This window comes from Myxocyprinus asiaticus, chromosome 4 (genome assembly GCF_019703515.2).
Source record: "Myxocyprinus asiaticus isolate MX2 ecotype Aquarium Trade chromosome 4, UBuf_Myxa_2, whole genome shotgun sequence".
NCBI classification, from domain to species: domain Eukaryota; kingdom Metazoa; phylum Chordata; class Actinopteri; order Cypriniformes; family Catostomidae; genus Myxocyprinus; species Myxocyprinus asiaticus.
The window spans coordinates 59,153,525-59,177,027 of NC_059347.1; the positions used below are offsets into that span (position 1 = coordinate 59,153,525).

General features: G+C 37.4%; 1 protein-coding gene across 5 annotated transcripts in view; it reads left to right on the forward strand.

The window, feature by feature from the left end:
• The first annotated feature begins 18,360 nt into the window (after nucleotides 1-18,360).
• Nucleotides 18,361-23,503, forward strand: part of LOC127439996 (apical junction component 1 homolog) — a 39,947-nt gene continuing 34,804 nt past the window's right edge. For all 5 annotated transcript variants that reach the window (XR_007897032.1, XR_007897033.1, XM_051696339.1 and 2 more), the window contains exon 1: nucleotides 18,361-18,535. The gene's annotated coding sequence lies outside the window, so the exon portion shown is untranslated. The remainder of the gene's footprint in view (nucleotides 18,536-23,503) is intronic.

Genomic DNA, 23,503 nt, shown 5'->3' on the forward strand with positions numbered 1-23,503 from the left:
AAATTAACATGTATTTATGCTAAAGAAATACAACGACTACAAAAGATATTGTAAATCAGTTTCACGAATCAGCCCCCAAATGTAGTCTCCCATCATGTTCTGGTTATACTGTCCTTGGTAGGGGCATTCAAAGTCCAGTATATCCTGATGGAAGCGCTTGCCTTGCTCCTCCGAGTACGCTCCCAAGTTCTCTTTAAATTTATCAAGATGAGCATCAAGGATATGGACTTTGAGGGATTTCAGAGGTCGCGCTGAGGAGAGAAACCCATACTACCCCAAACAAAAAGACCTCAACGACTTGATTAGAGATCTTGGTCTCACCAAGTCCAATGTTGAGCTTTTGACGTCTAGGCTCAAGCAGTGGAACTTGTTGGATGAAAGTGTGCAAGTCGCAGATCAGAGGAAGCGTCACCAACCTTTTCTAGCTTCTTCACCCATCAAGATGGGCTCTGCTTCTGCCACAATGTGACCAGTCTGTTCGAGGGAATTGGAATCGCCTGTAATCAGAATGAGTGGCGCCTCTTCACTGACAGCTCATCCAGGAGCCTCAAAGCTGTGCTGCTCCATAATGGTAACAAGTACCTGTCTCTTCCCCTGGCTCACTCCTAAGGGGCAGAGGTGGCTCAGTGGTTAAGGCTCTGTGTTACTGACCAGAAGATCAGGGGTTCAACCCCCAGCACCGCCAAGATGCCACTGTTGGGCCCTTGAGCAAGGCCCTTGACCCTATCTGCTCCAGGTTTGTCATGGCTGACCTGCACTTTGACCCCAGCTTATGTGAAAAATTAATTTCACTGTATGTATAATGTGTGACCAAAATAAAGGCTTCTATATACTTGGTGCACCTCAAAGAGTATAACAACAGGACACCTTGTAGTATGATGAGTATGGCTGGGAGGTCATAGGAGACTTCAAAATGGTGGCATTCCTGATGGGTCTCCAAGGTGGTTTTACCAAGTTTCCCTGCTATCTTTGCCTGTGGGACAGCAGGGACACCAAGGCACACTATCACAGGCAGGCCACTGGCCACAGCGGACTGAGTTCTCTGTGGGGAGGAACAATGACAAGTGGGAGCCACTGGTGGACCCCTGGAATGTGCTGATGCCACCACTGCACATCAAATTGGGCCTTATGAAACAATTTGTGAGAGCTCTAGAAAAGGAGTTGGCAGCCTTCAAGTACCTTCAAGACTTCTTCCCTAAGCTGTTTGAGGCAAAGGTCAAAGGTCTTCGTCGGACCACAGATAAAGAAGATCCTGGAGTGCAATGAATTTCCCAAGAAGCTCAGTAGTAAGGAGAAAGTGGCTTGGAACAGCTTTGTCACAGTGGTTCAGGGCTTCCTGGGCAATCACAAGGCCAAAAACTATGTGGAGCTGGTTGAGACTCTGGTGAAGAACTACGGCACAATGGGCTGTAGGATGTCCCTCAGAGTCCATATCCTTGATGCTCATCTTGATAAATTCAAGGAGAACATGGGAGCATACTCGGAGGAGCAAGGCCAGCGCTTCCACCAGGATATACTGGACTTTGAGTGCCTCTACCAAAGACAGTATAACGAGAACATGATGGGAGACTACATTTGGGGGCTGATTCATGAAAGTGATTTACAGAATAATCGTAAATCTCGAAAAACTACTCACTTCTAAATCTTTTGTAGTCATTTTTGTATTACTTAAGTATAAATACATGTTAATTTGGATTCATATGTTGTTTTTTTCTGACTTTATGTGAACGAAAAGACACAGATACGTCCGTTTTCTCATTGGAAATGGGTAAATTTCAAAATATCACTGTCCTGATCACAAAAGCAAAGTTTGTGGGGAATAATACTCATTTTCTACACTTTTGAGGCATAAGCAATTAGGAAATAACACTTACTACCCAGGAACAAAAATTGTGTTATATAGTGTTATTATTATTTAAATAAAGCACTGAAATCAAAATAACTTTGCAATCATTGCTTCCCATCATATTTCATGTCAACATGCCCCATCTAGTGTCCCAACTTGGCAATTTGGGTATCATCCAGAATTCCGACTTTCCCACTCGTAAATATGACTTCACTTGGTCATTCATGTGAACTAGTAATTACGATATTTCTGACTCCACTTGAAGGGCACATTGATTAGTGACCTAGAAATAGTGCAGAGAGGAATATTCCGGGTTTAATACAAGTTAAGTTTAATCGACAGCATTTGTGGCATACTGTTGATTATCACAAAAATGATTTCGACTTGTTCCTCCTTTTCTCTAAAAAAGCGAAAATCAGTGAAGCACTTACAATGGAAGTGAATAAGGCCAATACGTACAGTGCATCTGTAAAGTATTCACAGCACTTCACTTTTTTCACATTTTGTTATGTTACAGCCTTTTTCCAAAATTGATTAAATTCATTATTTTCCTCAAAATTCTACAAACAATACCCCATAATGACAATGTGAAAGAAGTTTGTTTGAAATCTTTGCAAATGTATTAAAAATAAAAAATGAAAAAAATCACACGTACATAAGTATTCACAGCCTTTGACATGACACTCAAAATTGAGCTCAGGTGCATCCTGTTTCCACTGATCATCCTTGAGGTGTTTCTACAACTTGATTGGAGTCCACCTGTGGTAAATTCACATGATTTGGAAAGGCACACATCTGTCTATATAAGGTCCCACAGTTAACAGTGCATGTCAAAGCACAAACCAAGCCATGAAGTCCAAGGAATTGTCTGTAGACCTCCGAGACAGGATTGTATCGAGGCACAGATCTGGGGAAGGGTACAGAAAAATGTCTGCAGCATTGAAGGTCCCAATGAGCACAGTGGCCTCCATCATCCGTAAATGGAAGAAGTTTGGAACCACCAGTACTCTTCCTAGAGCTGGCCACCTGGCCAAACTGAGCGATCGGGGGAGAAGGGCCTTAGTCAGGGAGGTGACCAAGAACCCGATGGTCACTCTGACAGAGCTTCAGCGTTTCTCTGTGGAGAGAGGAGAACCTTCCAGAAGAACAACCATCTCTGCAGCACTCCACCAATCAGGCCTGTATGGTAGAGTGGCCAGACGGAAGCCACTCCTAAGTAAAAGTCACATGACAGCCCGCCTGGTGTTTGCCAAAAGGCACCTCTTGAACTCTTTGGTCTGAATGGCAAGCGTCATGTCTGGAGGAAACCAGGCACCACTCATCACCTGGCCAATACCATCCCTACAGTGAAGCATGGTGGTGGCAGCATCATGCTGTGGGGATGTTCTTCAGCGGCAGGAACTGGGAGACTAGTCAGGATCGAGGAAAAGATGAATGCAGCAATGTACAGAGACATCCTTGATGAAAACCTGCTCCAGAGCACTCTGGACCTCAGACTGGGGCGAAGGTTCATCTTCCAACAGGACAACGACCCTAAGCACACAGCCAAGATAACAAAGGAGTGGCTCTGGGACAACTCTGTGAATGTCCTTGAGTGGCCCAGCCAGAGCCCAGACTTGAACCCGATTGAACATCTCTGGAGAGATCTGAAAATGGCTGTGCACCGACGCTCCCCATACAACCTGATGGAGCTTGAGAGGTCCTGCAAAGAAGAATGGGAGAAACTGCCCAAAAATAGCTGTAATTGGTGCCAAAGGTGCTTCAACAAAGTATTGAGCAAAGGCTGTGAATACTTATGTACATGTGATTTTTTTTTTTTTTTTTTTTCGGTTTTTATTTTTAATAAATTTGCAAAGATTTCAAACAAACTTCTTTCATGTTGTCATTATGGGGTATTGTTTGTAGAATTTTGAGGAAAATAATGAATTTAATCCATTTTGGAATAAGGCTGTAACATAACAAAATGTGGAAAAAGTGAAGCGCTGTGAATACTTTCCAGATGCACGGTATACGTTAAAATACTCACTTTTTCAAAAGTATAGCCACAAGACGTAAACATGCTAATCAACATGCACAATTTGCCAAAAGCATGTCGATGCAAATGCTGATTTCCAGTCATTTCAGTGGTTGTGCTGACTGCAGAGATTTCATATGTTGAGGGAAGAGTCTCTTGATGAGGCTCCTCTGTCAATGTCCTGTGATATGCTAGCAGGTGTTTGTGTGCACTTCAGCACATTTTCCCCTCCCAGAATCAAATCAATACAGAACGGAGCTGGACTGTCCTGCAGCCCTGGAAATTCTGCACACTCAAGTCTTCCAGGGGAATTGAATATCCTTATGTGAGCCAAATGGGGGGCTGTATATTGTCAGAAGGGTCTTTAGCATGAAGGTCAATGGTGCCATGACATGGAGCATTTAGTCTCCGCTCCAAAACCTAGTGAGCTGCCTAGGTAAGTAGAATCCTACGTATGTGGGCAGCAATTTAAGGCATTATAGGTGATATAAAGGCTGTTCCAAAATCCTTCTTTTGGCCAAATTTGAAGGCAGCCCTGTCAATTTAAATATCATTATTTAATACCAGAAGTATAAAATAGTTAGATAGTTGAAGTGGGCTATTTCACCCAATATTTGTATGTAATTTTATGTATATTAGATTATAGTATTAGAGTAATAGTTTGTGTTCCTGCACAATAAGTTTTGCGTCCCCTTACAAAAAGTTTGCGTCCTCTCACAATAGTTTGCATTCCCTAGCAATAGTTTTGCGTTCCCCCTCAACAAGTTTTGCGTTCCCTCGCAAAAAATTTGGCATTCCCGCACAATAGTTTGTGGTCTCTTGCAATAGGTTTTACATCCCCTCACAATAGATTGTGTTCTCCAAAATAATTTTGCGTTCCCTCGCAAAAAATTTGCCATTCCCTTACAATAGTTGCCTTTCTCTCTCAAAATGTTTTGTGTTCCCTCTCAAAAAGTTTTGTGTTCTTTCACAAAAAGTTTCACGATCTCTCAAATTACCATTCCCGCACAATAGTTTGCAGTCTCTCGCAATAGGTTTTTACGTCCCCTCACAACAGTTTACTTTCCCTCACAAAAACGTTTGCGTCCCCCAACAATAATTTTTACGTTCCCTTACAATAAGTCTTGCAATAGTTGCCTTTCTCTCACAATAAGTTTTGCGTTCCCTCACAGTAGTTTGTGTTCACCAACAAAAATGTTTAAGTTCCCTCACAATAAGTTTTGCATTCCCTTACGATAGTTAACTTATCCTGACAAAGTTATGTGTTCCCTCTCAAAAAGTTTTGTCCTCTCACAATTAATTTTATGTTCCCTCACAATAGTTTTGCATTCCCTCACAATAAATAGTTTTGCGTTCTTTCACTATAGGTTTTGTGTTCCCTCATGATAGTTTGCATTCCCTTACAATAAGTTTTGCGTCCCCTTACTAAAAGTTTTGCGTTCCCTCACAATAAGTTTTGTGTTCCCTCACAATAAGTTTTGCGTTCCCCCAAAATAGTTTTGCGTTCCCTCTCAGCAAATAGTTTTGCGTTCCCTCTCAAAAAAAGTTTTGCATTCGCTTATAATAGTTTACGTTTCCTCAAAATAGTTTGTGTCCCCTTACTAAAAATTTTGCATTCCCTCGCAATATTTTGTGTTCCCTCACAAAAAGTTTCGCTTTCTCTCACAATAGTTTGGCCAATAAAAATCAAAGTCATTCTGCCACAAAAAGGCTACCTACATATTTACTAAAGTAACACGATTTTATTTTTTATTTTTTTGTGGTACAAAAACCCCCCCATACCCTTACTAAAAACATACCCTTACTAAAATTAAATATGGTTAAACTATAGTAAAACTGGAGTTTTGGGTAGGAACCAATGGTTATTGTTGTAAAACCATGGTTAATTTTCATAAGGCTATTTTGAAGGAACCCAAAATAATTAAAGGAACGCAAAACCTTTTATGAGGAAAAACGTGAAAATATTTCAGAATATAAATGCACTCACTGTCCGTAAATGTGCTTCACATGAGGAGCGATATTTGTATAGTGCACAGAGTTGCTGCCAATGTGGAGCATTCAGATTGGTCTCTTATGAGATTCCTTTTAATTTAAGATGCTGCCTTAGAAGGCAGCTGCATATAGTATGTAGGTAGTAGACAGCAAAACAACTCTCACATATATAATGAATAAAATGACAGCACTGGTTCATCCTAAAGCTGTCACAGAGGCCTTCATGAATACATCATAATTACACTAGTGAACAGTTTTTGTTTTCTTTTTTTTTTCTAACATTCGAGTTGTGTTTTTGTAATCACTTAGTCATTTTACAGCAGACGGCGTGTTTCAGCATCAACACACAATACGGGCTAATTTGCATTCCTGTGCAAGGTCGTGTGTAGTGTCTTGAATAATAACTGCAGAACACGGAGGGTGGCGTGTGTTAAAGGTATTTCCACAGATGTGTGCTTGTGCTCTGTTTGTAGGTATTTGATTACATGTGTTATATTGGTTTGAGTTATAATCCTATTAACCCACTTGGCCTTGTCAGGGTTTGACGGAGTGATTGTCCCCATGGAGGCCTTTATTAGGGTAGGATAAATTTGTGAGTATTGATCTGCTCCCCACCAGCCTATTGAGATGTACTTCAAATCCCTCTATATAACTGTAATAGATACAAGTTGCATTCATAGCAAAAGAATTGTTGAATATTTTTTTGTAAAGCAAATGAAAATGTTAACTGTCATATTGTATTTAATCATATTATATTAACCTTATGAAACTAGATATTTGCTGTATATTTTCTAACACAATACAAACAATATACTGTTCTTACTATTTAAACTGTAATTATAAGGAAAAGTGTAAACTATTGTGTGTTATAAATATAGGAAACTAAGATTGAATAAATTGTACTTAATTGTCAAACAAATTAAATTAAATTAAGCTTTAAAAGAGGAATAGCTCTTACAAAAAATTACTGTGGCTGTACCATGGTACAGAGATGAAATAATAATACCATGGTACTTTGACATGTTTAACCATTTTCATGTACCATAGTATTTACATGGTATCCTAAGGGATTTCAAAGTATACCATAATATGATCATCATACATGTACTAAAAGAAAACAGTGTAATGCCATGGTATTCTTTGAAGCACCTTGGAGTATCATGTTAATGTCATGGTACATAAATATGGTAATTATCATGGTTATAAAATATAAAGGAATATGGTAGCATACAGTATAACAAAGTACCATTGTATAGACCATTTCAAGGAATATTCGTTGGTTTAAGGAAGTGACGTCTTTTTCCCTTGAACATTTCCTGCTAGTTGTCAAACTCTTTCAAAACAACAGCAAGAGGCACTTAATTCAAAGTGATTAAACATGATTAACATTACTATCATTAAAGGGATAGTTCACCCAAAACTGAAAATTCTCTCATGATTTACTCACCCTCCTGGCATCCCAGATGTGTATGACTTTATTTCTTCAGCAGAACACAAATTAGAAGAAGAATTTTTAGAAGAATATTTCAACTCTGTAGGTCCTCATAATGCAAGAGAATGGGTGCCAAAATTTTGACGTTCCAAAATCCACATAAAAGCAGCATAAAAGTAATCCATATGACTCCAGTTGTTAAATCCATTTCTTCAGACACGATATGATAGGTGTGTGTGAGAAACAGATCACTATTTAAGAATTTTTTTTATCATAAATTCTCCTCCCTGCCCAGTAGGGGGCGATATGCACGAAAAATGTGAATCACCAAAAACAGAAGAAGAATGTGAATGTGTAAGTGAAAGTGGAGATTAACTGAGCAGGGAGGAGATTTTATAATTAAAAAAGACTTAAATATTGATCTGTTTCTCACCCACACCTATCATATCGTGTCTGAAGAAATTGATTTAACCACCAGAGTCATCTGGAGTACTGATATGTTGTTCTTATGTGGATTTTGGAGCTTCAAAATTTTGACACTGATTCACTTGCATTGTATGGACCAACAGAGCTGAAATATTCTGCTAAAAATCTTTGTTTGTGTTCAGCAGATGAAAGAAAGTTATGCACATCTGAGATGGCATGAGGGTGAGTAAATGATGAATATTTTCATTTTTGGGCGAACTAACCCTTTAATACGATTGTCATAAAATGTGGACCATGTTGTTCGGTTGCTGGATGCTCCCTGGATGCCTGGAACTAATGGAAATTAAAGTGTTTAGATCTCCGAAAAAGCAACCACAAATAGATGCATGAACCGCAGCAGTGAAGCGAGATGGATACATGCAGGACTAACAACTGTACAACACATCTTATCTCTGGCAGGTGAACGACCAACATTTCAGTTAGGACAACTCTAAGAGATAGATTAAATATTTGTATTGATTATAATGACAGTGAAGTAAGCTTAGTCTTTGCAGACTAGATCTGCTTTTTGAAGCTGCTACTTGACATGAGTCGATATGCTGCTGCTGTTGGCACGAAAATATGATGCTTCTGAGACAGAAGAGACATGCTGCTGCTACTGTACCAACATCAAGATAAGCCCCCCAACAGCTATATTTAAAGATAGATAATACAAGCAAACAGTAATGTCTCCCCTGTTCCCCCTCCCCCAAGCAGATCAGACCATCAGACGTGGGCTGAAGTGAGGTGGATATCAGTCACGTGTAGCTTGTCATGTATCACTAAATGTGTTCTCAATAGGTTTATCTAGTGACCTGAAAAACTGTGTATGAGTGACAAACTAAATTACTAATTAACTATGAACAACATGTGCCCTGTAGAGTTTCCTCACTGAACTTAATTCTCATTTCAGTTAGGACAACTCGATTTAGCTTAAAGATTTAAGTTGATGCAAAACAGTGGAGTAGGCTTTGTCTTGATGACTGATCTGCTTAACACCTGCTGCTTTTTGACATGAGTCAATATGCTGCTGCTGTTGGCACGAAAACATGATGCTGCTGAGACAAAAGAGACTTGCTGTTGCTACTGTACCAACATCAAGATAAGCCCCCCAACAGCTTTATTTTAAGGTAGATAATATAGCAAACAGCAATGACTCCCCCTCCCCCCAGGCAGACCAGACCGACAGATGTGGGCTGCAGTGAGGTGGATTTCAGTCACATGTAACATGACATGTATCCCTAAATGTGTTCTCAATTTAGTGACCTGGAAACTATGTGTATGAGTGACTCTCAATTTAGCTTAAGGATTTAAGTTGATGCAAGACTGTGGATTAGGCTTGGTCTTGTCGACTGATCTGCTTAACGACTGCTGCTGCTGCTGCTGCTTGACATAGTATATATGCTAGTTTGCTTAGCATTGCTTATTCCTCTACATTCATCGTTTTATCCTTTGCCATTTTACCGCATGCTTTGTTTTTTCCCCACTTTTCTACCATATTAACTGCGTGTATATTACCGTGCATACCCGTTTTCTTTTCTTTTTTCTTTCTTTTTTCCTCACTTAGCTACACCTCGCATTTCGACTGCGTACATTCGTTTTGTCCTTCTGTTTTACATGGATTATTGCATCAATCTCAAGGAACCACCACAACAACAACAAACAACTACGTGAGGGATTCACATTGATCTCAAACCCTCGCCGCTCAAGAACAACCATAACAACAACAAAAAACAATTGCGGTAAATCATGGCATCCGCTCATATGATCGCTTTGTGCATTGCATGCCACATGTTTACTATAGCTTCTTCTGTCAGCAGTGAGGGATTCACATGTGATAAATGTAAGGAATTAGTTAGGCTGACAGAGAGGTTAATTAGAGGCACGCATCCGAACGCTAGTGGAGGTCAGTGAGAAAAGAAGCCGGTAGATATGGATGCGGGTAGAACAGCGGGCAAAACACACACTTCGGTTCTGGCTGTAGAGCCCCCGAAGCAGGGCGTTTGGGTGACGTCTCGGCGGCATACTCGATCAGCAAAGCGACATCACTCTCCCATTCCTGTTAGGGTTTCAAAATGATTCTCCCCACTCAGTAATGCACCCATTGAGAATCATGTTGAAAGCACCCTTGTTATAAGATATTCTATTGCAAGGAACGTGGAAATAGAGACTCCAGCCACTATTGTTAAATGCATTTCCAGTGCCAGAGTATCTGACATCAGATAAAATTTACAAGTGCTGGCTAATGCTAAACGTAGATTTTCTAAAATTGTTATTCATATTGGCACTAACGATGTCCGGCTTTGCCAATCGGAGATCACTAGAGATAATGTTAAGGAGGTGTGTGAACTTGCAAAAAATATGTCAGTGTGTGAACTTCAAAAACTATGTCAGACACTGTAATATGCTCTGGCCCCCTGCCTGCTCATCGTGGTGATGAGGTATATAGTAGATTAGTGTCACTGAATGGCTTGACGTCTGATTTGTGTCCAGAGAATATGTTAGGACTTGCTAAAGAAAGACAGACTCCATCCCTCCAGGGAAGGTGCTGCTCTGCTTTCTAGTAATTTGTCTCATAGTCTTAATAGTGATAGAATCTGACTAACTGGGGTCCAGGTAAGGAAGCAGACAAACTGGCTAATCCGAATGTCTGCTAGATGCCTTGATAGAGGTCTGCGTGGACCTTAAAATGAAACCCAACACAAAACCGAGACCGTGTGCCAACCCAGCCCGAACGATATTGTCAGATTTTAAGCCTGAACCCGACCCGAACCTGCAATCGCTTACTATCTCATTTCTTCTTCTAGCAAGTGCTGTTGTAATAGGCTGTATTTTATGTAAGCATATAGGCAACATTTTTAACAGTACTGAAACAGTAAACATACACAGTTTAACAAGCACCGTAGCCCCTCAGTACACTACAGCAGAAGAGGAAAAAGCATTGACTTAACGTTTATTTGCTGAAACTTCACTTGGTGCAGAACAATCTGGAATAATATGAAACATTGCAACAGTCCCCTCTATGTAACCTGAACTTTGATTGATAAATCTTTGTGACAAATGTGCTAAAAACAATCTAGATGCAGCCTAAAGAATGAAAGAGTGCGCAAGTGTCTCGACATGCATTTTTTAAAATTTGAGGTTCTTTTTAACTTGACATAGTGTTAACCCCTCACTAAATCATTTAGAAAAAAATTGATTAAGGTAAAACTTGAAAATAACAAAAAACTGGAGATAAATGTAATATAAAGGTAGGGCTACTAAACATTAGATCTCTTTCAACCAAAGCACTAATTGTAAATTATATTATTACAGATCATAGTTTGGATATGCTCTGTTTGACTGGAACCTGACTTAAACTGGATGAATATATTAGAGTCTACTCCCCCAGGTTATTGTTATAAACATGAGCTTCGTCTTAAGGGTCGAGGAGGAGGTGTTGCTACAATTTGCAGTGAAGTTTTTGGTGTTACCCAGAGGACAGGATATAAGTTTAAATCTTTTGAACTAATAATGCCTAATGTGACACCGTCAGATATAAATAAAAAATCTTGGTCGTCTTTTGCCCTTGCTACAGTATATAGATCACCCGGGCCATATTCTGATTTCCTTGGTGAATTTGCAAATTTTATATCAGATGTAGTAGTTACTGTGGGTAGAGCTTTAATTGTTGGTGATTTCAACATTCACATAGATAATGAAAATGACACACTGGGATTAGCATTTATCGATATTCTCAACTCTCTTGGAGTCAGACAAAATGTGACAGGACCAACTCATCACCATAATCATATGCTAGATTTAATTCTGTCATATGGAGTTGATGTTGATACTATAATAATTCTGCCGCAGAGCGATGACATCTCAGATCATTACCTCGTCTCTTGTATGCTGCTAATGTCACTCAATCAACACCACGCTACCGTTCAGGTAAACTATTCTTTCGACCACTAAAGATAGCTTCTCTAAAAATCCTCCAGATTTTACTCATATACTCAGTAAGCCAAAAAGTCTAGAAGAGCTTGATGTAATAACAGAAAATATGAATACAGTCCTCTCTAGTACTCTTGATAGTGTCACCCCTCTTCGATTAAAGAAAATTTAAGAAAAAAGCCCCGCACCATGGTACAATGATCACACTCATGCTCTCAAGAGAGCAGCTCAGAAAATGGATTGCAAGTGGAAGAATACAAAATTAGAGGTATTTCACGGTGCATGGAAGGATAGTGTCTGTAGCTACAGGCAGGCACTAAAAGCTGCCAGGTCAGCATATTTGAGCAAACTCATAGAAAATAACCACAACAATCCTAGGTGTTTATTCAGTACTCTGGCTAAATTGGTTAGGAATAAAGCCTCGACTGAACCAGATATTCCGTTGCAGCACAATAGTAATGACTTCATGAATTTCTTTAATGATAAAATTAAAATCATCAGAAATAAAATTGGAATTATGCAATCGTCTGTCACAGTAACTCAGAAAACTTTCCACACGAGCAACTTCAATCCTTCGCTGTTATAGGTCATGAAGAGCTAACAAAACTTATCAAAACATCAAAAGCCACAACATGTATATTAGATCCAATACCAACTAAGCTTAATATTCTTAATATTATTAACTCCTCTGTATTCTTAGGACATGTCCCAAGAATTATTAAAATAGCATTCAAACATCTTATTAAGATGCCACAGCTTGATCCTGGAGAATTGGCTAATTATAGACCGATTTCAAATCTACCATTTATGTAGAAAATACTAGAAAAGGCAGTGTCCTCCAAACTATGTTCATTTCTACAGAGAAATAGTATATATGAACAATTTCAGTCAGGATTTAGGCCCCATCACAATACAGAGACTTCACTTATCAGCGATACAAATGACTTGCTCTTATCATCTGATCACGGCTGCATTTCACTTCTAGTGCTTTTAGATCTTAGTGCTGCCTTCGACACCATAAATCACGACATTCTCTTGAACAGACTTGAGAATTATGTTAGCATTTGTGGACTTGCATTAGCATGGTTTAGGTCCTATTTAGCAGACTGCTGCCACTTTGTCTGTGTAAATGAGGAATTGTCAAATCAAACAATAGTTAAGTTATGGAGTGCCACAGGGATCAGTTTTAGGGCCTCTGGTTTTCTCCTTATATATAATTTCCCTGGGAGATATTATCAGGAATCATGGAATAAGTTTCCACTGTTATGCCAACGATAGTGTATCAGTGAAAACAAAGACTGGATGGCCAGAAATTTCCTTCTACTTAATTCCGACAAACAGAGGTACTAATTATTGGACCAAACATCTCTAAAAATAAGCCGCTAAAATATAATTTTACCCTTGATGGGTGAAATGTTACATCATCTTCAACAGCGAAAAAATTTATTTTATTTGATACCAATCTGTCCTTTGAAAATCAAATTTCCAATGTTTGTAGAACAGCATTCTTCCACCTCAGAAATATTGCTAAGTTACGACACATGCTCTTTGTTGCTGATGGCGAAAAACAAATTCATGCATTCATGACCTCAAGACTAGATAATTGTAATACATTACTAGGAGGATCTCTTACAAGTTCAGTAAATAAACTTCAATTGGTTCAAAATGCAGCTGACTAGAACCAAGGAATATGATCATATTATCATCATTACATTGGCTACCTGTTAAATTTTGTATTAATTTTAAAATTCTGTTAACTATGTACAAAGCTTTGAATGGTCTAGCTCCACAGTACATAAGTGACCTTCTACCACACTATATTCCATCACTTTCATTACGATCGCAAAATTCTGGTCCGTTAATAGTTCCTAGAATATCAAAATGCACGAAAGGAGGTAGATCCTTTTCCTATCTGGCTCCTAAACCATGGAATAGTCACCCTAACAATGTTCGGGATGCAGACACACTCACTCAGTTTAAGTCTAGACTAAAGACTCATCTATTCAGTCAGGCATACACCTAATTTATCCATCAACTCACAATTAGGCTGCTATAGTTAGGTCTACAGAACCAGATCACGGAGAATAGTATGAGCCCCACATGCTGTGAGTCTCCGCGGTGTCATGCACAGCGAGCCACGTGATAAGATGCGTGGATTGATTGTCACAGAAGCAGAGCCAAATGAGACTTGTCCTCCGCCACCCGGATTGAGGTGTGTAACCGCGCCACCACAAGGACCTAGTTAGTAGTGGGAATTGGGCACTCCAAATTGGGGAGAAAAGGAAAAAAAAATAAAAAATAAAAAATAAAAAGATATATATATATATATATATATATATATATATATATATATATATATATATATATATATATATAAATGACTACGCTAATATTGTTCTATTTGTTTCCCTGTCTCAACCTTGGGATTCATATCCTGAGGTTACCAGAGCCAGCCAGATGCAGCTGCTTGGTCCTGCTTGGTGTCGGACTCCACTGCTACGTGAGTTATGATGACTAAATGCAGCCGGTGCCAGCCAGACATCACCTCAGTCTATTACAATGGACTTCAGAGGATGAACTGATGCCAGCTGCAAACATAAGACATGGGATGCCACTGCCTGAACCTTGGACTTAGGATAGACCTTGCCGAAATGACCAGCCGGTTGAACTGCAATGCACGTCACTGATCTCTACCTGCATCATCTTGGTCTAATGATGGACTACACTCTTAAAATTGAATACATAGACTATCAATTAACCCTCAGGGGTTGACGGACCTGCCGGCGCGTCCTGCTGGATTTTTTCCTCATAACAGCGGAAACAACTTAAAATACTCCGTCATTTTGGGGCATAAGTGTAAGACATCATTAGAAACTATAAAGGGTCTACTTTTATTTGTGTACACTCACAATAACAACAAAACCTTGTGCTTTTGTAAAATAAAGAAAATAAACAGGGTGCACTTTCAGCCGTCTCTGTCTCCGTGAGCATCTTTCTGAAACACGTCACAAAAATGAACTGAAACTCCGCGAATACTTATCACACAAACATGAAACATATGTCTAAAGAAAGCTTACAATGTCTACTTTTAAATAAAACAATTCAAATTCAAAACAAATATTCTCCTGCAATGTAATCTGTATGAAACTAAACGATGTACAGTTTCTCCTGGCTCAGCTAATTATCCCTAATGTGATCACACCCACCGGCAGAGCGCGCTATTCATACGGTAATGTGCGATCAATGCAAACGGTAAACGCCCCCGAGGCAAGTTTTATACATATATATATATATATATATATATATATATATATATATATATATATATATATATATATATATATATATATATTTTAAATGCAATTCTTTCCTGTGATTTAAAGCTGAATTTTCAGCATCAATACTCCAGTCTTCAGTGTCACATGATCCTTCAGAAATCATTCTGATATGCTGATTTGCTCTAATATCTGATATAGGGCATATACACAATATTTATACAATTCTTTGATGAATAGAAAGTTCAAAATAACAGCATTTATCTGAAATAGAAAGCTTTTGTAACATTATACACTACCGTACAAAAGTTTGGGGTCGGTAAGATTTATTTTTTTTGGAAAGAAATTAATACTTTTATTCAGCAAGGATGCATTATATTGATCAAAAATGACAGTAAAGACATTTATAATGTTACAAAAGCTTTCTGTTTCAGATAAATGCTGTTATTTTGAACTTTCTATTTATCAAAGAATCCTGAAAAAAAATTATATATTGTGTATATGCCCTATATCAGATATTACATTTTATTCTGTTGCCAGGGGAGGGGTCTTCGTCTCCTCAGGTGTGAATCACATCAATATTCATGATCATTCACGCCTCCTCGCATATGGCCTTTCTAAACTAAAAGTGTCTTACAAAAGTTAAATGACTATATTGTTTTGTATGAATGAGTGATCAGGATGGTTTTCACATCATTTTGTAGCAAAAACTCTAGGCTACAAGATCCAGTTCTCTAAAGTCTTGTGAACAAATGTTTAGTATGTGTTATATGGTCTTATTTCAGTGACCTACATTTTTTTTAAACCACGCATAAACGTTATTTTCTCAAAAATACAAACATGTACATACATGTTGCTCACATATTATTGTAGCCCAGTTTGTGTTATCAGACTTTAGCCATTAATATGTCTTTAAGCAACTGAAAAAAGCACAAATGTCAAGGCATTTCAAAACTTCTCTAGAGAGAAGTTCTCTAAGTTTGAGAGGTAGCGTTCTAAAAGTGACTATAGATCGCTCTCATTGTAATGAATTCAGCTGCGCAAGTCATTTACTTTTACATTTAGTCATTTAGCAGATGCTTTTATCCAAAATGACTTACAAAATAGGAACATGTCAAGCAATTTGCCACACAAGTTCTCAGAGTAGCTGGAGTAGTATAGAAGCTAGTGCAGAAGAAAGAGTCAAGAAAAGTATTTTTATAGTTAAAAAAAGAAATCCTCACCTTATAATATATAATAGGAGCGGTCCAATGTTCCGGATCTCTCTGGTGAGGAAATAATTGTGTACATATAAACTACGATACGCTTTCATTGCCTCTCTCAAGTAGACGCTCAGTATCAACAACAAGTCTGGATAAGTCACTTCAGGTAAACCCTTGATTTTCTTTGGGAAAAGTATGTTAACTCAGAGCCTTATTTAAAGAAACCAGTAATGATACCGGAAATGCTTCAGGGTCAGTAGCATTCTAATTCCTTTGTTATTGTTTACATCTTTGAAATGTAACACGATACAGAGTAGGAGAGGCCGGGGTTGGTTGGATCACTTTTCATTCTTAGTTGTATATTTTTAGTGGAACAAACACTATGAAACCTCAAATACAACCCCAATTCTGAAAAAGCTGGGAAAGTATGGAAAATGCTAATAAAAACAAAAAGGAGTGATCTGTCAATTCTGTTCACCCTGTGCTATATTGAAAGCACTACAACAACACATTATTTGACGTTTTACATTGTGAATTTAATTGTTTTTCTAAAAATATACACTGTGATTTCAAATCATATGATTGCAACATGCAAGTTGGCACAGTCAAGTGTTTACCACTGTGTAACATCACCATTTCTTTTAATACCACTTATAGATACAGTCGGCAAGGAGGCCCCGCCCACTCGTGGAGGAAAGCAAAGCGCTGTTACCATAGTTCTGTTTCGATTCAGTTCACTCAACATTGCGACAAATGCCCATAGACTGTCGCAATGTCTCGTTCCCTTCATCTCAGGGAACCGAGGTTACATGTGTAACCAGAGACGTTACTTATACATTCCTATGAGGAAAACGAGGAGAACTATCCGAAAGATTTGGCTATTTTAACAACGAAAAACATAATGAAAGCTGTTGTGTAGTTTTTTGCACTTCTAACAATGCCAAAAAAACCTGAAACTGATTTTTTATTGCCCGACAACTGACAGAAATATAAGCTCAAAGAAGAGCACTGCGGCTGCAAGCTGTTGATGCATAAAGTAGTTTCTTAGCAGTGCCAGGCCACCCCAAGACAGAAGTTTACGTTTATGACTTTCACGTAATATTTTGTCATTCGATTGGTATCTTAAAACATTTTTATTTATACCTTGTAAAATGAGTGATGGTTAATGAAATGACTGTACACATAAAATAGCTCAAATTTCACATTTCACAGCAAGTTTACCAGAAACACCATTTACTAAACACTTCGCCAAACCGAACTTACCAAGAAATACACCCCCTTGAAATGTTTGCTTGATTAAAGCATGAAAAACAATAAGCAGAACTCCACTCTGATCATGTCAAGTGTTCACATGTATCTTGTCTTGTTTGTCTTTGTTTTGTCTTGTCTGGTGTTAACTCATCATCTCATCATTATGTCACCCTTGAAGAGCACTTGGACGCCACTTGAAAGGTCGTTCCAAACAGAAGTAAGAAAGTACATTTTTTTCATAAAGGGCCCTTTCAGAAGACTTTTAGTGAAGGCTACATTTAAACTATAATGCCATGTTCCCTTCAGAGTGCCCACTTCAAGAGCTCTGTCTTTCGTAGTGAGTAGGGCATAGGGATGCTCACTTTTGATTGCAATTCGCCCTTAGTGTATGACTTTCTTTTTTTTTTTATTAGCATTTTCCATACTGTCCCAACTTTTTCAGAATTGGGGTTGTAGGTGCAAATGAAAGCTTAACTTCTTGGTTAAATAAACAACAGATATAAGTAGTGTCACAAACCATTGTTTAGCTTTTGTTTATTAATGAACAAAAGTGCATTTGATCTTACCATCAGGTTGTGCAGTTATAATAATAGTATGAGCAAGGCAACAAACAGAAAAGATGAAATTGCTTATTTTAAACAGCTACCACCACTCAACACGAATTGGCCCGATAGAGTTATATTTTATGATTAATATTAATAATTTATGATTTATGAGGATCATAACCATTTTCATAAACGTTGATCCAACCAATCCCGATCTCCCCTTCTTGTTTTTATGAAGTTATTCGTGGAAGGAAAAGAGTTTCACATGTTTTATTCCAATGACAAACATTATACATAAAAGTTAAGGTCTTTTGCAACGCCCCTTTAAACGCGTGTTAGCCGCGTTCGCTCCGCACCCTTTTGAACGCGCAGTAGACGCATTGGGACGCCGGGTGCTGAGGAGAGCAGCGCTCATAGTAACACCACGGATGCGCATCGAAAGGCGCGGAGGACGACACGATCCACCGATAAGGCGGACTACTACAGGCGTTTTCACGTTAAAATGAGACTCTCTTCACATTATAAAGCCTAACCGCTTTAAACGATGGATATTGATGTTTTTGGCGGATGGACTGAAACGGTAAGAGCCTCATCCGATCTAATTGTGCAGCGCTCGTGACGGATGATCGCAGGTTTCCAGACATTGACATTGAAACTAAGCGCATTGACATGTGCCAGATACCATTAGCGCATTGCAAATGATATGGAAATGATTTGATGCTTTGTGGATGGAGTTGCGCATGAGGCTTTCATTAATATATGCATTGCTCAAATGCGTCAGGAACAACCTTTAGGCGAGTTAACAATCTGAATTCTGCTTTATGCATCGCGTTTTAATTATTATTTATAGATAGCTTGCAATAGGTGTCCAACCACCAGCCATATAAGTCTCTTATTCGCATTGGAAACTACTATCCTGTGCATGCAACTTACTTTTTGCATGCAACAGACATATGCTTGGCACTGTTTTATATGTGCTGATGTAATTATTATTAACGTTATGTAATGCAATCGTGGATTTATCGACCTCAAACGATGCATGGCCAGGGGCTGGGGACATCCTACTAGTGCAAGTGCAACTAACCTCTAATGATGCGTGATTAAATAGTCTTCTTGTGTCACGTGGTGTGGGATGCTCTGGGCTATACGTCATCGTGCAGTGGCGTCCAGAGACTCAAGTGTGCACGCTCTATGAACTGCAGTGTGCACTAGTGCAGGTTTGCATGGTGGAAACTCCTTGCTGGAGCTGTAAAGCAATTACCTTTCACCCGAAAAATAAAAATGCTGTCATTGTTTACTCCCCTTCATGTCGTTCTAAACTTCTAAAACTTTCTTTCTTACGTGGAACACAAAAAGAGATGTAAATTATGAAGATGCAATGAAAGTGAATAGTACGAAGCCCCTTATAGAGGACGGGGTGGCGTTTGCATATGGCAGAGTATGGCAGTTGCCATACTTTAGCATGCAGACACCGGCGGGAAAATATATGCTTCATTAAGATGTTTGCTCGTCACTTCAGTCTGTGTCAGCCTCGTTTCCCCAAAGCATTCTAAGTCCAATTATATCAAGAAATGACCGTACGAATCATCTTAGAATTATGGGCTGTTTCCCAAAAGCATCGTAATTTAAGTATTCTACTTGAAAATGGTCATAGATCTAGTGTTTTGGAGTAAGGACATATCTAACTTATGCAGGCACATGCATCGTGAAATTACACCTCATATAATTTAATACAGTTAATGTCTTACACTTTATGAACTTTATGCAGATGTATACAATGTGACCATGATAATTTAATTTTTCATTTTATTTATATTTAAATAGAACATAATTATAAATGTCTACTTATATAAATTAATCTACATAGGCCTATTTGTTGATCTAATATATAATTATATAGAGTTTAAAATTACGGAATAAAATAGATTAATGAAAATAAAAAAGATGAAAAAAAAAGAATGTTTGATAAAATAATTCATTAGCATAAATCAATAAATTACTGACATACTGTATTTGTGTGCAGGACCAAAGTGGCCACATGATTGAATTACACATTAAATTCAGAGGGAATTGAGATAGGCGCACTGCCAACACATTAAACATATTTGTTATAAACGAAACACTGAAAACTTACTTATGATGAACAAAGCACTGATTGTGTAAAAATAATAGATCGTACTGTATTGATCGTAAAATATGTTTAGTTAATTCGTTTGTTTAAGATAATTACTTTAAACCTTTCCCTGCTTGGTACATGACATGTAGGTTTTTGTGTGCCCTAGCAATAAAATAACCATGGTTTTAATATAGAATATTGTAGATTTTAGTAACTAAGTTGTTTTTTTTGTTGTTTGATTTTTTTTTTTTTTTTTTTTTTGCCAAACCATGGTTTTTATTATAGTTATATTGTTGTAACCAACCACTACCGTAGTAATGTTTTTTTATTTTATTTTATTTGTTTGCTTCTTTTTTTTGTGGCAAAACCATGGGTTTACTATAGTGATATTTTAGTGACCATAACTGTATTAATGTTTTTTTTGTTTGTTTTTTTTTTAGGCAAAACCATGGTTTGTTTATAGTTATATTGTAATAACCATTACCATAGTATTTTTTGTGTGAAACCATAGTTTTACTATAGTAAAATTGTAGTAACCATGACTGTAGTAGTCGTTCTTTTTTTTTTGAAACCATAGTTTTACTATAGTAAAATTGTAGTAACCATGACTGTAGTAATCGATTATTATAGTCATCGAATACCATAGTTTTACTATAGTAAAACTATGGTTTCAAAAAGTAACCATGACTGTAGTAGTCGTTCTTTTTTTTTTTCTTTGAAACCATAGTTTTACTATAGTAAAACTATGGTAATAACCATGACTGTAGTAGTCGTTCTTTTATTGTTAAACCATAGTTTTACTATAGTAAAATTGTAGTAACCATGACTGTAGTAGTCGTTCTTTTTTCTCGAAACCATAGTTTTACTATAGTAAAATTGTAGTAACCATGACTGTAGTAGTCGTTCTTTTTTTTTTTTGAAACCATAGTTTTACTATAGTAAAACTATGGTTTCGAGAGAAAAAAAACGACTACTACAGTCATGGTTACTACAATTTTACTATAGTAAAACTATGGTTTCAAAAAGTAACCATGACTGTAGTAGTCGTTCTTTTTTTCTCGAAACCATAGTTTTACTATAGTAAAATTGTAGTAACCATGACTGTAGTAGTCGTTTTTTTTTCTCGAAACCATAGTTTTACTATAGTAAAATTGTAGTAACCATGACTGTAGTAGTCGTTCTTTTTTTTCTAAAACCATAGTTTTACTATAGTAAAATTGTAGTAACCATGACTGTAGTAGTTGTTCTTTTTTTTTGAAACCATAGTTTTACTATAGTAAAATTGTAGTAACCATGACTGTAGTAGTCGTTCTTTTTTTTTGAAACCATAGTTTTACTATAGTAAAATTGTAGTAACCATGACTGTAGTAGTCGTTCTTTTTTTTTTTGAAACCATAGTTTTACTATAGTAAAATTGTAGTAACCATGACTGTAGTAGTCATTCTTTTTTTTTCCTCGAAACCACAGTTTTACTATAGTAAAATTGTAGTAACTATGACTGTAGTAGTCGTTCTTTTTTTTTTGAAACCATAGTTTTACTATAGTACAATTGTAGTAACTATGACTGTAGTAGTCATTCTTTTTTTTTTTTTTTTTTGAAACCATAGTTTTACTAATGTATTATTGTAGTAACGACGGGACTGCAGTAATGTTTCGGCAGAAACCTTTTATTTATATATATATATATAATAGTAATATTGTAGACTGTAGTAACATGTTTTTTGGCAGAATCATGATTTGGATCAAATTAACCATTTTTTTACTACAGTAACCATTAAGGTATTTGTAGTAAAACCATAGTAACCACAAAATTATTATTTTTATTCCTATAGTTTTGTTTTTTACTGTATTATTACTTTGATTTCACTACAAATATCATGGCTTAAATATGGTTACTATTGTAAACCATGGTAATTTCACAGGTTACTGTGGTTTTACTACAAATACCATAATTCAGCTAAGGTTAATTGATTGTGAGGGAAAGCAACTATTAAAAAAAAAAAATCCCTCCTTCGCCTCTAAGGGGCTCTGTAGAAACGGCGAACATTCTGCCTAACATCATCTTTTGGAGTCTTCTTCTGAAATATAATGTACAAGTCCATTGTCCTTTTTGGAGCCTGACCGACAAAAAGCGGGAAAATAGCTGCACGTTATGATTCTTCAAAAAGTATTACTTTTGTGTTGTGCTGAACATAACAACATATAGGTTTAAAACGACATAAGTGTGAGTAAATGCACACGTTTATTTTTTGGGGAGAACTATTCCTTTGAGTGATGAGCTGTATTTGCAGTCCTGTGGCTTCTCACATTGTTACATTGACAGTGATAACTGTTCACAGGAAACACAGTTGCCTTCGGTCTCATTGGAATCTCATTGCTGTCAGTAATGATTGCATTACATACATCACTCTCTCGCTCTCATGTGTGTGCACAGGCTGTCTCACAAACATTACATACACACTCAACTGACTCGTAGCTTTCTATTTTTACTCCATAAGCAACCATTGCATTATTTGTGCTGCTTTCAAGGAAACAGAGATAGGGACAATGTTTAAGATGTATTTAACACAATCATTCTCAGTCATTTAAACAATTAAAGGCATAGTTCAACCGAAAATTAAAGTTATAGGTGAATAGGTGACACTGCTGTGTACGTGTCATGTGCAGCTTAGTTTCAATGAGTAACCCTTCAATAACTTAAAACTTCCTACCCAGTCCATAAGGGTTACTCAGTGAAACTAAGCTGCACATGACACGTACACAGCAGCGTCACCTATTCATCTATAACTTTAATTTGTGGTTGAACTATGCCTTTAATTGTTTCAGCGTGGCACATTGTTTGCCAAGAGTCAATTATTGAAGTATGGGGCAGTTATTCAAACTATACTGAACCTTTAAATGCACTATTTCCCATGCAAAGAGGGCATTTACACAGAAGCCCCTCAAGTCATTCCAAATCTCTATGACTTTCTGTTCTTTGAGAGGAAAGTAAAAGGAGATGTTTTAATAAATATCACAGGCTGTCTCACTTTAAAGTTTAAAAAAAGCACTGAAAAGTATTATAAAAGTTGTCCATGCATCATATTCCAAGCCTTCTGAAGACATATAATGTGTTTTGGTAATAAACGGCCAAATTTAAATCATATTTCAGTGAAAATCTTGACATCCATTGCACCAAAACACCTTTTTTGGTCCATTGTCTGCATCACCAAACCGTCAGACTTTGTATTTTAAATGTCACTCTGATGTCGTATTCAACTCATTTCAGAGGATTTCAATACTTAACCCAAGGCTACATTTGTAGATAAAATTAACTTTTTATTTATTTATTTTTTTTTTATTTTTCCCTTTTTTCTCCCAATTTGGAATGCCCAATTCCCAATGTGCTTTTAAGTCCTCGTGGTAGCGTAGTGATTCGCCTCAGTCCGGGTG